We start from the raw sequence: 17,292 nt of genomic DNA on the forward strand, positions 1-17,292 counted from the left end.
GTTGGTGAGTGACTTGGAGGGGAAGCCCCCAGGTGGTGGGGTTCCCAGGTATCTGCTGCTCTGGTCCTTCCAGATAGTAGTGGTCGTGAGTTTGAGAGGTGCTGCCTAAGGCAAGGTTTTTCAAACTCCGGGTCGCGACCCACCTGCAGGTCACGGTTGGGTGTCGGGAGGGTCGTGGAGTGATTGGTTGCGGCGTTTCCGATCGCGGGGAGAAGTTCCCCACTGCCGCGACCGGCTTTTAAGAATGTTGGCTGAGGGCAGTCCCCAATTGGTTGCGGGTTTGAGGGGACGGGCGGTGCGAGGCTGGGTTGTGTGCTGGTCACCGCATGCAGACTGGGTGGGGATTGGGGCTGACGGGTGTCCACGTGGACGTGATGTTAACAGTGGTATCCCCAGCTTGGGGCTCCACTCTATTGCTCGTCCTTTGCGCGCCGCCTCGGCTTGTCCCCCGCCACCGATTGGCAGTATGTAACCTGTGGTTACTTGGTCAATCCGTTCAACGGCCAGCACAACATCCGTTTGCACACCCACAATGGTAAGCACTGCTCTGGAAGTGGTCTGTGACTGGGTTGGATACAGTGAGAGGAAGCCAGGCCAGGTTTGTCGGAATACTGATTAAAGAAGGCCAGTCAAGGGGGCTGACATATGTGATCACTGGAAGAAACCTAGTCATCCCTTTGTGTTGACACTCAGTGCTTTTGGTGAGAATGGAGCAGAAAGTCACTTGGATGTTTGGATAGTACAATGCAGTGGTGTGTGTGTGCGTGTGCTTCATCTCCCCTAAAGTACGTTGTAGGGGAAAGACAAAATTGTACTTTTGTCTAAAATTGGTTATATTTCTAAAGAAATGGGAATATATTTAAAACAAAGTTTGTGTGTAAATATAAGGATGCACATGTTCAACTGAAGATGTTTTCATTTTTTGCAGTAAAAAAGTCATAAATTTGTAAAACATTAGGTCTTAGAAACAAAGTTTTTAAAAAAAACAAAAGCTGGCCGCAACCGGCCTTTAAATATGAACGATGAGTCTTTCCGCCAGAGGCAGTGGCAGAGAGAAGGTTATGTGTCCGGCATGTCAATGCTTTGGGTGCAAAATCATTCCTCCATTTTGTAGCTGCCAGCAAGCAAGCAACAGGACGGTGTGAAGAACTGAGGAATCGTCATTGTGTAATAATGATTTGGAGATGCCGGCGTTGGGATGGACTGGGGTGAGCACAGTAAGAAGTATTACAACACCAGGTTAAAGTCCAACATGTTTGAAACACTAGCTTTCGGAGCGCTACTCAGGTGAATGAAGAGGTATGGTTCCAGAAACATATATATAGACAAATTCAAAGATGCCAGACAATGCTTAGAATGCGAGCATTTGCAGGTAATTAAATCTTTACAGATCCAAAGATAGGGGTAACCCCAGGTTAAAGAGGTGTGAATTGTCTCAAGCTGTGGAAGTGGATTTCATTTATCGTCTTGTTATAACCTTGCTGTCTGTATGTAATATTAAGGTTCTGAAATATATCTGTGACCCTCAAGTAAAAGGATGTTAAAGGGTTAAGGGAATGAAATGAGAACAGAACTCTGTATCTGTTAATGCAGAGACAGCAAAGATGAGTGTGTAAAACCTTGTCAACTGAGACAAGGGACATTGGAATGTGAAAGAGCTGACTCAGGAGCACGAGAGGGAAGGAGATAAGGAAGTTGGACCTGATGGACAGATAGGATAAGAAAACCGTTAGCAGCAACAGTTATGTCATAGTCACCAGCCTACCTCGAGGATAATAATTCCATATAAGTACATGTTCTGGATCCCTGCCAAATCATTGGTGTATCTAGGAATTTAAGGGGACCACCTCTAAGCTGTGATTGTATAAAGAGACAGTCCATACTTTGGGACTTTGGCACTTCTCGAAGGTGGTTCCCCGACTACTTAGAGATTTGTCCCGGCCGTGAATAAACGAATATTCGTTACTGACGTGTTCGAGTGTTTTACTTCTGGACTGACGGACGGCTATGTGAAAGCGCAATTCACAAAGCCAGAACAATTGGTAGGATTTTGCAAGCCCAGGACAGTTGGTGGGGGATGAATGTAATGCGACATGAATCCCTGAGGCCGCACTCGTGTGCGGAACTTGGCTATAAGTTTCTGTTTGGCGTTGTCGCGCGTCCTGAAGGCCGCCTTGGAGAACGCTTACCTGGAGATCAGAGGCTGAATGCCCTTGACTACTGAAGTTTTTCCCGACTGGAAGGGAACATTCCTGCCTGGTGATTGTCGCGCGATGTCCGTTCATTCGTTGTTGCAGCGTCTGCATGGTCTCGCCATATTAAGAAGCAATGGTGATTGAAATGTCTAAACCAGACCGGTGAGGAACTTGAAGGCAATAGTTATCAACCTTGTATAGTACTTTACCTTTTGGATGTTCAAGATGCAATAAGACTCACTTTTTTGACTTTGTTTTAACTTATTAAAATTGTGGCTGTTTTTTTCATTGCAAGTTAACTAGTGATGCTTTACAGTGGCTGTTACTAGGAGACTACTTGGGATAAATTCTGTTCCAGGATAAACTAGATCAGAATAGAGGAGGAAGGAGGAAACACTGAAGCTCACCAGTTTACCAGAGAGTGGGTGACCTCTGATGAAGAACTTGATGGTGGGGTTATTTTTTAAAGCAAGATGACAATTCATGCCCTCTCCTGTTTTTGCCGCATATTCATTTTTCTCCAGTTTCATTTTTGGGAATGCTAGCAAGGGCACTGCAGTACAACAGAAATTCAGTTTGGAGGCAGTTTGGATACTGCATTTGTTTTGGGGCAATTAAAATCTTAGATCAAATGACCTATGAGAGAACCCACTTGGTCCGCAGCTGGATTTTACAATGTGTGGATGATGAACCACACCAAATTCACGGCCAGATACTAAAATATCAAATTATATGAATGACCTTAAATTCTACAACAGTGGTTACGCTGCTGCCTCACTGCACCAAGGTCCCAGGTTCGATCCCGGCTCTGGGTCGCTGTCCGTGTGGAGTTGGCACATTCTCCCCGTATTTGTGTGGGTTTCACCCCCACAACCCAAAGATTGCAGGGTAGGTGGATTGGCCATGCTAAATTGCCCCTTAATTGGAAAATAAATGGATTGGGCACTAAATGGTTTTTTTTATTCTACCATGGTTACCATTGCAACAGGTTGCTAGTGCTGCAACAATAACTTCCGGATAAATGCCGATTCGGGGGATCCACAGATTTGAGTCAGGAGAGTGGGATGAAAATTTTCAGAGATGGGAGGAGAAAGGAATTAGGACGCTAAAAGATTTGTTTCTTGGGGGTCGATTTGCCGGATTGAAGGAGCTGGGAGCGAAGTATGGGCTGGAGCAGGAGGAAATATTTAGATATATGCAGGTTCAAGACTTTGCCAGAAAGGAGTTACAGAGCTTCCCGGTGCAGCCGGCTTCCACGGAGCTTCCCGGTGCAGCCGGCTTCCACGGAGCTTCCCGGTGCAGCCGGCTTCCACATTGCTGGAGGAGATGCTGACGACAGGGGGACTGGAAAAGAGGGTAGTGTCGGCGGTTTACGGAGCTATTTTGAGACAGGAGAAGGCACCACTGGAAGGGATCAAAGCAAGTGGGAGGAAGAGTTGGGAGAGGGTATGGAGGAGGGGTCCTGGTGTGAGGTGCTCCGGGGAGTGAATGCCTCCACCTCGTGCGAGGTTGGGGCTGTTACAGCTGAAGGTGATATATACGCGGATGACCTTATCCTGTATATTTCTGATCCGGTGGAGGGGATGAGGGAGGTCATGCAGATCCTAAAAGATTTTGGGGATTTCTCGGGGTATAAGTTGAATGTCGGGAAAAGCGATCTTTTTTGTGATACATGCGAGGGGCCAGGAAAAGACTGGGAGAGCTCCTGCTCAAGGTGGTGGAGAGGAGCTTTCGCTACATGGACATACGGGTGGCTAAGAGTTGGAATGCCCTGCACAAGCTCAACCTAACGCGGCTTGTGGATCCGATGGAGGGGGACTTTAAGAGGTGGGACATGCTATCGCTTTCCCTGGCGGGCAAGGTGCAGTCTGTGACGATGACGGTCCTCCCCAGGTTCTTGTTCGTCTTCCAGTGCCTTCCCACCCTCATCCCCAAGTCCTTCTTCAAGCGGGTGAACAGGATTATCACGGGATTTGTGTGGGCAAACAAGACCCCGCGAGTTAAAAGACTGTTCTAAAAGCGCAGTCGGTGGGGTGGGGGGGGGGGGGGGGGGTGGGTTGCTGGTGCTGCCGAACGTCTGCACTTCTGCAGCTATTATTGGGAAGGGAACATATCCATGGATTCATAAATGGGTAGGAGGAGGGGGGGGGGGGCGTGGAAGCGGCTGGAGGCGGCGTCTTGCAGGGACACTAAATTGGGGGAACTGATAAGAGCACCGCTGCCGCTCTCGTCGGCACGGTACACCACGAGCCCGGTGGTGATGGCTGCACTGAGGATCTGGGGTCAGTGGAGAAGGCACGGGGGGTGGGGGGGAGGTAGGGGCCTTAGTCTGGACCCCAATACGAAACAACCACAGGTTCATCCCGGGTAGAATGGACGGAGGGTTTCTAAGCTGGCACAGAGCGGGTATCAAAAGGATGGGTTTGGTACGTTTCGGCGTGGCCAGTACGGCGTGGCCGATTCGGCGTGGCCAGTTCGGCGTAGCCGATTCGACGGAGGAATTTTTCGGCGGAGGGACGTTTCGGCGTCAAATTAGTTATGGTCGCAAAATGTTTGTGCAGCCCATTTCTTGTATCTTTTCCTTCCAGCCGCCTCAGATATCGTGTTTGTGCACCAAACCGGGTCTCTTAAAGAAAGGCACCAACATTAAACCAGTTCGCCAGTGATCTACACTGCTGGCTGACTTTACACAGCCGGTGTTACTGAAGATATCGTGTTTGTGCACCAAGCCGGGTCTCTTAAAGAAAGCCGGTGTTACTGAAAGTATTGAAGCAGCTGCCCAGTGATCTACACTGCTGTCTGACTTAACACATTGTGTAAAATCACAATATCTTCAGTAACACCGGTTGTGTAAAGTCAGACCCGGTTTGGTGCACAAACACGATATCTGAGGCGGCTGGAAGGAAAAGATACAAGAAATGGGCTGCACAAACATTTTGCGACTATAACTAATTTGACGTCCCTCCGCCGAAAAACTCCTCCGCCGAATCGGCCACGCCGAAACATCCCATTCCAATCGGCTACGCCGAACTGGCCACGCCGAACTGGCCACGCCGAAACGTCCCATCCCCCAAAAGGATGGGGGACTTGTTTATAGATGGGCGCTGGAGGAGAAATTCAGGTTGCCCCCAGGGAATACCTTTAGGTACCTGCAAGTCCGCGCTTTCTTGAAGAAGCAGGTGGTGTAATTTCTGCTGCTACCTGCCTGCAGGATACAGGACAGGGTGGTCTTGGGCATGTGGGTAGGAGACGGAAAGGTATGTGGGTAGGAGACGGAAAGGTATCAGACATATACCAGGAGCTGCAGGAGACGGAGGAGGCCTCGGCGGAGGAGCTGAAGGACAAGTGGGAGGAGAAGCTGGATGAGGGCCTGTGGGCTGATGCCCTGGGCAGGGTCAATTCCTCCTCATCTTGTACCAGGCTTAGCTTGATTCAGTTTAAGGTGGTACACCGGGCTCACATGACAGCGGCAAGAATGAGCAAGTTCTTTGGGGTGGAGATCAGGTGTGTGAGGTGTTCAGGGAGCCCAGCAAACCATGTCTATATATTTTGGGCATGCCCGGCACTTAATGAATTCTAGCAAGGCTTTGCAAAGGCTATGTCCAAGGTCTTGGACACTCAGGTAAAGCCGAGTCTGGGGATAGCAATATTTGAGGTGTCAGAAGATCCGGGAGTGCAGGAGCCGAAAGAGGCCGGGGTCCTGGCCTTTGCCTCCTTGGTATCCCAGAGACGGATCATGTTAATGTGGAGGGACGCAAAACCCCCAAGTGTGGAGACTTGGGTCAGTGACATGGATGGATTTCTAGGTTTGGAGAGGATAAAGTTTGCCTTGAGGGACTTTCTCGCGGAACGTTAAGTGAGGAGGTCAGCAGTAGCAGCAAACCGGGGTGGGGGGACTGTATGGGTTGTGAATAGATTTTTCTTGTAAATGGTAGTTATCCCACCTTATTTTGTTAAGTTGCTAATTCTTTTTTTTTGTTTTTTGTTGCCTTCTTTTAGTAGTGGTTTTGTAAACATTCTGTAAAATTTTGAATAAAAACAAGTTTTTAAAAAAAAGGTGATATATAGAGCGCACCTCACAAGGGCGAGGGTTAGCCGGCTCTTTGAGGGGGTAGATAGAAGATGTGTGTGAACGCTGCAGCGGGGTGGGGCTGCAAACCACGTTCATATGTTTTGGTCCTGTTCAAAGCTGGAGGATTACTGGAAGGAGGTTTTTTGGGTAATCCATAAAGTGATGCACGTGAAACTGGACCCGGGTCCTCGGGAGGCCATAGTCGGGGTGTCGGACCAGCTGGGGTTGGAAACGGGTGCGAAGGCAAATGTTGTAGCCTTCGCCTTCTTGATCGCCCGAAGGCTGATTCTGTTGGGATGGAGAGCAGCCTCTCCACCCTGTGCCCTGGTGTGGCGGGGGGACCTGCTAGAATTCCTGACTCTTGAGAAGGTCAAATTTGAACTGAGGGGAAGGATGGAGGGGTTCTTCAATTCATGGGCGTTATTCATTATGCACTTTCAACAATTGGATTACATTGAACATTAGTGGGGAGGGCACTGTATGTGTTAATGGTGACTATGGGTGATTCCTGATTTTATTTGTTTATGTTTTTTTTTATAAATTTAGAGTACCCAATTATTTTTTCCAATTAAGGGGCAATTTAGCATGGCCAATCCACCTAACCTGCACATCTTTGGGTTGTGGGGGCGAAACCCACGCAGACACGGGGAGACTGTGCAAACTCCACACAGACAGTGACCCAGGGCCGGGATTCGAACCCGGGTCCTCAGCGCCGTAGGCAGCAATGCTAACCACTGTGCCACCGTGCTGCCCTTTTATTTGTTTATGTTAACATGCGGGCTGCTGTTTGGGGTTTGCTGGGAGGCTGGGATCTTTGTTATTGATATGGGAATTGACATTGCATTCATTACTGATTATTGTTTATTGTTGATGGGTGTAAATTTGGGAGAAAATGTGAAAAAGGGGAAGAATAAAAATAATTTACTAAAAAACAATAACTTCCAGATGACTGGTTTGAATGGTTTCAAACAACAAGCTATAACTTATAATATAATACAGTTGTTCTACAGTATTCTATTAAATGATTGACAGATAATACAATCTGCTTGCTGGGGAGTGATCAGTTCCAGCTCTCATGCCTGTGAACTTAGAATTGTCCTGAGAATTTTAACTTTCAAAAGGGGGTGGCACAGTGGTTAGTATTGCTGCCTACCGCGCTGAGGACCTGGGTTCGAATCCCGGCCCTGGGTCACTGTCCGTGAGGAGTTTGCACATTCTCCCTGTGTCTGTGTGGGTTTCAGCCCCACAACCCAAAGATGTGTAGGATAGGTGGATTGGCTATGCTAAATTGCCCCTTAATTGGAAAAAATAATTGGGTATTCTAAAAAAAAATTTTTTTTAACTTTCAAAAGGGGAAAGTTCAACATTGTTTTTAGAAAACATTTTATTGAGGCATTTATAATTTTACAATTTAACCTATTAATATTCTAAGTAAGAGCGGAAGAGTGGTCTGATACATGCAAAAACCCCACAGTAACATACACAACTTCCCCCAGCCTAACTCCTAGCTAGCCATATATTAGATTCCCTGCCCTTATTCTCCACTTCCATGCCCCCCCCCCCCCCACCCCAACGGCCCCCCCTTCTTCTGATGGTCAGTTTTCCTTGAAGAAGTCGATGAACAGCTGCCACCTCCGAGCGAACAACTGTAACTAACCCCTAAAGGTGAACTTAATCTTCTCTAGCCTGAGAAACCCTGCCATGTCACTGACCCACACCCCTGAATTTGGAGGCTCCCTGCCCGCTGCCACCTCCTAAAGTCCCCATCCAGCCCCACGGAGCGAACCGGTGGTTGTCACAGATCGGTGACATAGATCGGGAGAGGTGCCATTAACAACGCCTCCAAGCTCATGCCCTTACAAGATGCCACCTCTACCCACTCCCACACCGACCCCTTCCCCACTACCCACTTCCTAACCAGTGAAATATTAGCCGCCCAGTAGTAATTTATAAAGTTCGGAAGGGCCAAGCCTCCCTCCCCGTGCCCCCGCTCAAGAAGGACCTTCTTCACCCTTGGGGCTTTACCAGCCCATATAAACCCGTTCATTTTCCTAAAATATGCCTTGGGGATAAATATTGGGAGACATTGAAACACATATAGCAATCGCAGGAGGACTGTCGTTTTCACAGTCTGTACCCTCCCCGCCAATGACAGCGGGAGCACGTCCCACCTATGGAAGTCCCCTTTCATTTGCTCAATCACCCTGCCCAAATTTAATTCATGAAGCTGCCCCCAGTCCCTTGCCACCTGAATCCCCAGATGAATGAAATGAAATGAAAATCGCTTATTGTCACAAGTAGGTTTCAAATGATGTTACTGTGAAAAGCCCCTAGTCGCCAAATTCTGGCGCCTATTCGGGGAGGCTGGTATAGGAATTGAACTGTGATGCTGCCTGCCTTGGTCTGCTTGCAAAGTCAGCGATTTAGCCCTGTGCTAGATATCTAAAACCCCTTCCTACCACTTTGAACGGCATCTCCCTCAGTCTCCTTTCCTGCCCCCTTGCCTGGATCACGAAGGCCTCGCTCTTACTCATGTTTACATAGAACGTAGAATGTAGAACATACAGCGCAGTTTAGATTGTAGCCTGAGAACTGGCCAAATTCCTCCAGTATTCCCATAATTCCTGCAATCCCCCCCCCCCCAACGAGTCTGTTATATACAGGAGCAAATCGTCCGCATAGAGCTAGACCCTATGCTCCATCCCCCTCTCACTATCCCCCGCCAAATGTTCGATGCCCTCAGCGCCATTGCCAAAGGCTCTATGGCCAGGGAAAACAGTAGTGGGGAGAGTGGACACCCCTGCCTTGTCCCCCTGCACAGACTAAAATACTTTGACCAGTCTCAGTTGGTCCTTACATTCGCCACCGGTGCCTGATAAAGCAACCGGACCCAATCCAGGAATCCCTGCCCGAACCTGAACTTTCACAGGACATACCACAGGTACCTCCACCCCACCTGATCAACGGCCTTCTCTACATCCAAGGCCACCACCATCTCAACCTCGCGCCCCTCCGCAGGCATCATTATCACATTTAGGAGCCGTCTAATTTTGGACATCAGGTGTCGTCCCTTCACAAATCCTGTCTGGTCCTCCCCTATTAACCCTGGCACACAATCCTCTATGCGCATGGTCAAGATCTTTGCCAGCAATTTAGCATCCACATTCAACAGAGAGATTGGCCTTTACGCCCCATAACTCTCCGGATCCTTATCCCGCTTCAAAATCAGTGAGATTGATGCCTGCGATAACGTTGGGGGAGCACTCCCAGGTCCTTGGACTCATTAAAAGCCTTTTCCAGGAGCGGCCCCAGCAACCCGGAAAACTTTTATAGAACTCAACTGGGTATCCGTCAGGTCCTGGGGCCTGATTGCATCGCCCCCCCCAACCAGTCTATAACCTCCCCAAACCCAATTAGGGCTCCCAAGCCCTCCACCAACTCCTCATCTCTCCTCAGAAACTCCAGCCCCCCCCCAGGAATTGCTTCATACCCTACTCCCCGGCTGGAGGGGTTCCGATTTATACAATCTATTGTAAAACGTCCAAAACACATCATTCACCCACGCAGGTCCAAAACCAACTCCCCCCTATATATTTTACTTTCCCAATCTCTCTCACTGCCTCCTGTTTCCTCAGCTGGTGCGCCAACATCCTGCTGGCTTTTTCCCCATATTCATACACTGCCCCCTTTACCCTCCTCAGCTGTCCCTCCGCCTTATCTGTGGCCAGGAGCCCAAATTCCAGCTGCAGTCTCTGACGCTCCTTCAGAAGCCCGTCATCCGGAGACTCCGCATACCTCCTGGCTATCAAAGAGATTTTGAATGATTATGGACAAGAAAAAACTATTTGGCCAAACATCTCATATTGGTTCATTTCAATGAGCCAATAGCGCTTAAAAAACCCCTCTGTCTCAAAGCTTCCCAATGTTTAAACTACACAAAAATACTGCAGATATTGGAAAACAAATAAAAACAATGCTTTAAATACCTAGGTCAGGTACCTCACTTATGGAGAGAGAAACAAAACTGTAACATGTATCCTGGTATATGGATCTTTTTTCCCTGCTTAATGAATGATTTGCTGGTAACAACTTTGTCACAATATATGAAAAATTCAATTCAATTGGCTCAAAACAAGCCCAGCATCCTTAATCTTTCCTTATCACTTAGAACTCAGCTTAATATGCAGGAAACAAAATAAATTATGCTATTTTATAATGACTGGAGTATACTACTGTAGATCCCACAGTCATAAAACATTGGGAAAATGTCTATAGGGATCACCACTTTTAGGAAAAGATGGCCACCCAGAGAAGTGCATTGAATACGGCGCATTTCTTAGATGGCAGTTTATCTCCACTTTTTCCATTAGTACATGTTCTGCTTGGTGTGAAACTGTGATACATAAACAAAGTTGATTCCTGGTCCATACTGAATTAGTCAGCATCCATGGCTATGTGAGCCAAAACTGGCCAGGATTCATGTTTTTGGTCATTATCTAGTGACTCCTGCTTGAAAGTGCAAATCAGGTCAAATAACTTGCTAATTAGTTTGATTTACATGTGGGTGTGTCCAGAACCAGTGGTCACAGTCTGAGGATTCGGGGTAAACCATTTCGGACAGAGATGAGGAGACATTTCTTCACCCAAAGAGTGGTGAGCCTGTGGAATTCATTACCACAGGAAATAGTTGATGCTAAAACATTGAATATATTCAAGAGGCGGCTAGATATAGCAATTGGGGAGAATGTGATCAAAGGCTATGGGGAGAAAGCAGGATTAGGCTATTGAGTTGGACGATCAGCCATGATCGTGATAAATGGTGGAGCAGGCTCGAAGGGCCAAAAGGCCTCCTCCTGCTCCTATCTTCTATATATCTATGTAAGAATGGCTATGTGAATAAAGTACTATGAACTGCTGGTGATTAAAATAAAAATACAAAGCAATATTAATAGATTAATAGAGGGGAATGGACAAAACCGTGACCAATGGATATTAATGTAAGCAATTTGTGAGGTCATCCATTTTGGATCTAAAAAGGCGTACATCAGAGTGCTTTATAAATGGTGAAAAGCTAGAGATAACAGAGGTCCATTGAGACTTTGGGTCCATGTGTGTAAATCATTAAAATGTCATGTACAGGTGCAAAAAGTAATCAAAAGGAGAAGTGGAATATATCTAGAGGACTAAAACGTCAGGAGGTAGCAGTCATGCTACAGCTATACCAAGCCCTGGTTAGACACTCAGAGTTAGCGTATGGCGGTGGGCATTACGCTTTAGGAAGGCTTTGTTAACCTTGGAAGGAATACTGGATAGTTTTACTAGAATGATGCTGAACACCAAAGATTTAAATTACTTGGAGAGATTACCCAATCTAAGGTTGTATTCCATGGAATCTAGTGGGTTAGGAGTGACAACATTTTGAAGTTATAAAAGGGAACTAATATGGTAGATAGAGCAAAACTATTTCTGCTGGTTGCGGAATCTTGTACTGGGGATATAGCCTAATTAGAGCTGGGTAGTTAAAGACTGAAATTAGGAAGCACGTCTACACACAAAGGGTGGTGGAAGTTTGGAATTTTCTCTTGCAAATGGCATGGATGCTGAGTCAGTTCATTTTAAATCTGAGATTGATTGAATTTTTTATTGACCAAAGTGTTTAGGGATACGGGACGAAGAGAGGAAGGCAGTTATATGGAATTAAGGAGCATTTCAGTCACCATCTCATTGAATGGGTGGCACATTGGTGCAGTGGTTAGCACTACTGCCTCACGTGGTTAAGGACCCGGGTTCGATCCTGGCTCCGGGTCTCTATCCATGTGGAATCTGCACATTCTCCCGGGTCTCACCCTCACAACTCAAGATGTGCAGGGTAGGTGGATTGACCATATCGTTTTATTAAAACAGTACAAAATATATACAAGGACAAACACGAATTTTGTGTTGGAGAAACAGGGTATTCCTCCCCTCAGTACCAACATACAGGGAGGGGGGGTAGGATAATCTGAATATTAAACAGTTCACAACACAGTTGTACTAAAAAACAAACGGTACAAGCACTAACATTTTCACTGGAGAGACCAGATACCTTTGCCTCTGTGGTGGGGAGGGAATGTGTTCGGGTGTTGGTGGAGGGTCGCCTCTGTGGTGGGGAGGGAATGTGTTCGGGTGTTGGTGGAGGGATGGGGGCAATAGGACACTGCCTGAAACTTCACAGGGGCAGAAAAACAAAAGAATCTTCCGGATTCCGAGAGTCCCCCAGAGAGGGTGAGGGGCGACACAGTGTCAGGCACGAGTGAGCCCTGCACCCCACTGCAGAGAACCTCATGAGCACCCTCCGCTCCCGACACTGGGTGGCTGACGGCCTTCGGACAGTCTGTAGCCACCTAAGATGGACACTGGGCTAACAAAATGGAGAACTGCTAAGACTGCAGGGAAAAAGCAGTTTAGCCAGGACAAGCAGTCTGCAAAGACTGATTAGCATTTTGCACGCAGCAAAACTAGTTTCTGGCCAGGTGGAAGATCTCAACCAAAGGTGTTAATAGCAAAACGCTTTGCATATTAATGAGGCAATCCAGATCTGGGCACACACAATAGCAACATTTGGTTTTGAATAGATACTTTAAGTGGAGGCCCAGACAAAACGGCACCAGAAGTATCCATCACAAAAGACCCTAGAGACCGCCCCACACATCGAGAAGGGACCCTCAGATTGGGGGATTAGTGAGACATCGATTGGGAATGATCCAATCAATGCATGGAAGGTAAAGCCCGCCCCGAAAAGACACGGACATTGGGGACCACTATAAAGATAGACCCCCACACATGGTCCTGTCTGTTTTTGTGCTCCGGCTTGGACTGCTGTTTTGACTTCGACCCAGATCTGCTGTTGTATCCTGACTTCGACTCCAGTCTCCAGATCCTGTCTTCCATCACCAGCCGTTGAGCACCAGCCATCGTTCAGTAAGTCCCAAAACGACGCTCGCTACGTGAACTTATACAGTACTCTTCTAAGAACGAACAGAAGGTGCAGCTAAGAAAGGAACAAAGGCCTTGTCCCCTGACCTTGCTGGTTCCCACTTAGATAAGTATTTAGTCGTTTAATAGTAGAAATAGGTATTAGTCTTTAGCGTGTGCATGCGTATTTATTATATTTGTATAATAAATATTGATCGTTGGAACTTACTAATTGGTGTATAGTTTTATTACTTTGAACCTGACCTTGGAATATTTGTGAGGTGTTTATATACGACACCTGGCGACTCCCGAGCTGAAATTACACATACAGAGCCTAGCAGTGTTAAGCATACGGCCTTTAAACGGAGGCGTGTTAATACACTCCAATAAACGCGTATTACACTCAAGTAAAACGTGCAACAAGTCGCCCTCCGGGCCATGCTAAATTGCCCCTTAATTGGGAAAAAAAGAATTGGGCACTTAAATAAACAATCCAACTGAATGACAACAGGTTTGAGGAGCTAAATGGCATGGCTGTTGCCATGACTTTGAACTATATCCAAATGTCAGGCACGTTGTTTATTTTCGAGGAGTGGCTAATCAGGGCAGCTGTCCACTTCGTGTTTCCTTAGATATTAGTTATTTGTTGCCATATTCAAATACATGCATATGCCAGCAGGGGTCACTGGATAACAACTTCAGTCAGGATGGTACATGCAGGAAGAATAGCAACCTGGGCAATGTACCAGAAGGCTACCTGTGCCCTTGTAAATGTACCCCAGCGTACCCGTTTCGAGGCTTATGGGAGAAAATAAATAGAAATTCTGATTAAAATGCTTCATTATAGAGTGGCACAGTGGTTAGCACTGCTGCCTCATGGCGCCGAGGACCCAGGTTCAATCCTGGCCCCGGGTCACTATCCGTGTGGAGTTTGCACATTCTCCCCGTGTCTGCATGGGTTTCGCCCCCACAACCCAAAGATGTGCAGGGTCGGTTGATTGGCTATGCTACATTGCCCCTGAATTGGAAATAATAATAATTTTTTTAATATTTCATTATGGAGAGGATTTAAAATCCTACACATTATTTTGTGTGTCCTGCAGCATTGATTCTGATAAGTGGAAGAATATGCTGATTTATAATGACTTGAGTATAATACCCATAGATGTTAGATATGGTAAAAAGGCAGGTGACGGAGTTAAAGTTTATCTAACAGTGTTAGCCTTGTTTTGATGTGTCAGAATGTGACATGACAATGCCAAAATAAATTTCCTGAGGTCAGTTAAAGCACTTATGCATTTATTTTTGTTGTTAGTTATATTATTCATGCCTCTTTTATTAAATGCAACTTTCACTATAACCATGACCTGGTCTCTGTACTAGCCATTATCACCATCTTCTGACTGCATCACCCTTATCAAGATTACACAGCTCAGCAGGGTAATACTCTGTTTGTATGACTCAGTAACACATAGGGTAGAACAGCAACCAAGTTACTGGGGGAACCTGCAGATCTTCTGTATAATATCTGTGTGAAATTCAATGAGACATTGGAAAAATAGTTTTGCATAAAAACTGTGAAACAAGTGTCAATGTGTTGATTGTGGACCTCTTCATTCCACGTTGTTATTGCTTTGCTGCAGCCCAGATCTACTTTGTACAGTTGTGATAATAGTAACACTGTCACCTCATTGAAACCGTGGGGCATTGTAGACAAATATGAACATACAAACATGTGAAATTGCAAGGGTGGAAAAGACCAGTTAGTCCATTGAACAAACTCACCTGGATGCCTGGAGCATCACCAGCACACATACCCATGCCTACCAACACACATATCAACCTGCTCATCATCAGTTATATATTCCCCTGGAAGGTAAAAACACCCAAGGCCAATCAGAAAAAAAGAAAATGCAGGAACTTTCAATTCTTAGTGATCAAATAAGTTCAGGAGACCACATAGACTAGCCATAGAGTCATAGTCATTAGAGCACAAAAGGAGCCATTTTACCCTATAAGTGCTTGATATTAAACCTACCTTTATGATGTGACCTGCTCCCAAATTGGTAATTGGATAAAATGTTTTCTTAAAGGCATGCAGAAGATGTATACTCATCATCATGTGAGCTTATTTTGTTCCCTGGGTTTGCCATTCTCTGGGAAATTAAAAAGCATTTAACATCTACCCTAGCCATTGGGGGGCACGGTGACACAGTGGTTAGCACTGGTGCCGCATGGAACTGAGGTCCTGGGTTCGATACCAGCCCTGGGTCACTGTCCAGGTGGAGTTTGCACATTCTCCCCATGTCTGCGTGAGTTTCACCCCCACAACTCAAAGATGTGCAAGATAGGTGGATTGGCCACGTTAAATTGCCCCTTAATTGGAAAAAAATAATTGGGTACGCTAAAAATGTTTTAAAATCTACCCTCGTCACTACCTGTGCCTGCGTGGGTCTCACTCCATAACGCAAAAAGATGTGCAGGGTAGGTCAATTGGCCACGCTAAATTGCCCTTTATTTGGGAAAAAAAAGAATTGGGTACTCTTAAAAAAAAATTTAAAAACATCTATCCTAGCTGTCCCTACCCTTTCTTTAAAATTGACAGTACCCAATTCTTTTTTTTTCCAATTAAGGGGAAATTTAGCATGGCCAATCCACCTACCCTGCACATGGTTTTGGGTTGTGGGGGTGAGACCCACCAGACATGGGGAGAATGTGCAAACTCCACATGTGCAGTGACCGGGGGCCGGGATCGAACCCGGGTCCTCGGCACCGTTATGCAGCATTGATAACCACTGCACCACAGTGCTGCCCCTACCCTACCTTTACATAACTTATATGTGTGATCCCTGGTCCTCCCCATTCCATTTAGTTGAAACAGTCACTCAGAAAGAACACAATCAAGCCATTTAATAACTTTGTATAGCCCATTCAAATCATCCCCAAAGCTACATATTTTTAAAAATAAGTTTAGAATACCCAATTTTTTTTCCTCCAATTAAGAGGCATAGCCAATTCATCTATCCTGCACATCTGTTCGGGTTGTGGGGGTGAGACCCACGCAGACACAGGAGAATATGTAAACTCCACTTCACATGGACAGTAACCCAGGGCCGGGATCGATCCCAGGTCCTCGGAGCCGTGGGGCAGCAGTGCTAACCACTGCGTCACCTTGCTCCTCAAAGCTACACATTTCCTTTTCTTAACGTTAAAGTCCCCAATTTTTTTTTTACATTTTAAGGGGCAATTTAGCATGGCCAATTCATCTGCCCTGCACATCTTTGGGTTGTGGGGATGAGACCCACGCAGACACAGGGAGAATGTGCAAACGCCACACGGACAGTGACTCAGGGCTGGGATCGAACCAGGCAGCAGTGCTAACCACTGTGCCACCGCGCCACCTCCTGCACAATCCTGACAGCTGCACAAATTGTAGTGTCATCTGTAAGCTTGTGGATCATCTCCCCAATATTTATATGCAGGTCACTCATAAAAATAGTGAAAAGCAATGGCCCCAAGACCAATTCCTGTGGGACTCCATTAATAACCGATCTTCAAGCAGAACCATAGCATTAACCATAATTTTCTGCTGATGGGAATGCAATAAAACTCCCAATCCATGTCAGGTTCATGAGCCTGGAGTTCCTTGTATCTAGCTTATCACCCTTTATGAAAATCAACACGACATGAGCAGCTTTCCAATTTAAGGGCACTAATCCCAGTCTCCAATAAGCTGTTAAAGGGAAGGACAAGGGGATTGCAAATCAGGATCCACATCATGCTGATAAAGGTACTTCATTTTATTTGAAACATTTTCCTCTTGTAATATTCACAATTTTCATGTATACAATGTAAGCCACATCTGATACTGTAGTTGAGCATCATCCAGGATAGATTGATGCAAAGTAATCATTGAACACCTCTTTCATGCCTGAGATTCCACTTCAATCAGTCCTGAGGAGTGTCTCAATGATCCTCAGAAGGCCTTAATGGTCTGCTGACTGTAAATTTCCACCAAAAAAGCCTTTGCCATTATTCCGGCAATTATCAACGATTTTCTTTCCCATTAAT

This window comes from Scyliorhinus canicula, chromosome 4, assembly GCF_902713615.1.
Source record: "Scyliorhinus canicula chromosome 4, sScyCan1.1, whole genome shotgun sequence".
NCBI lineage: Eukaryota > Metazoa > Chordata > Chondrichthyes > Carcharhiniformes > Scyliorhinidae > Scyliorhinus > Scyliorhinus canicula.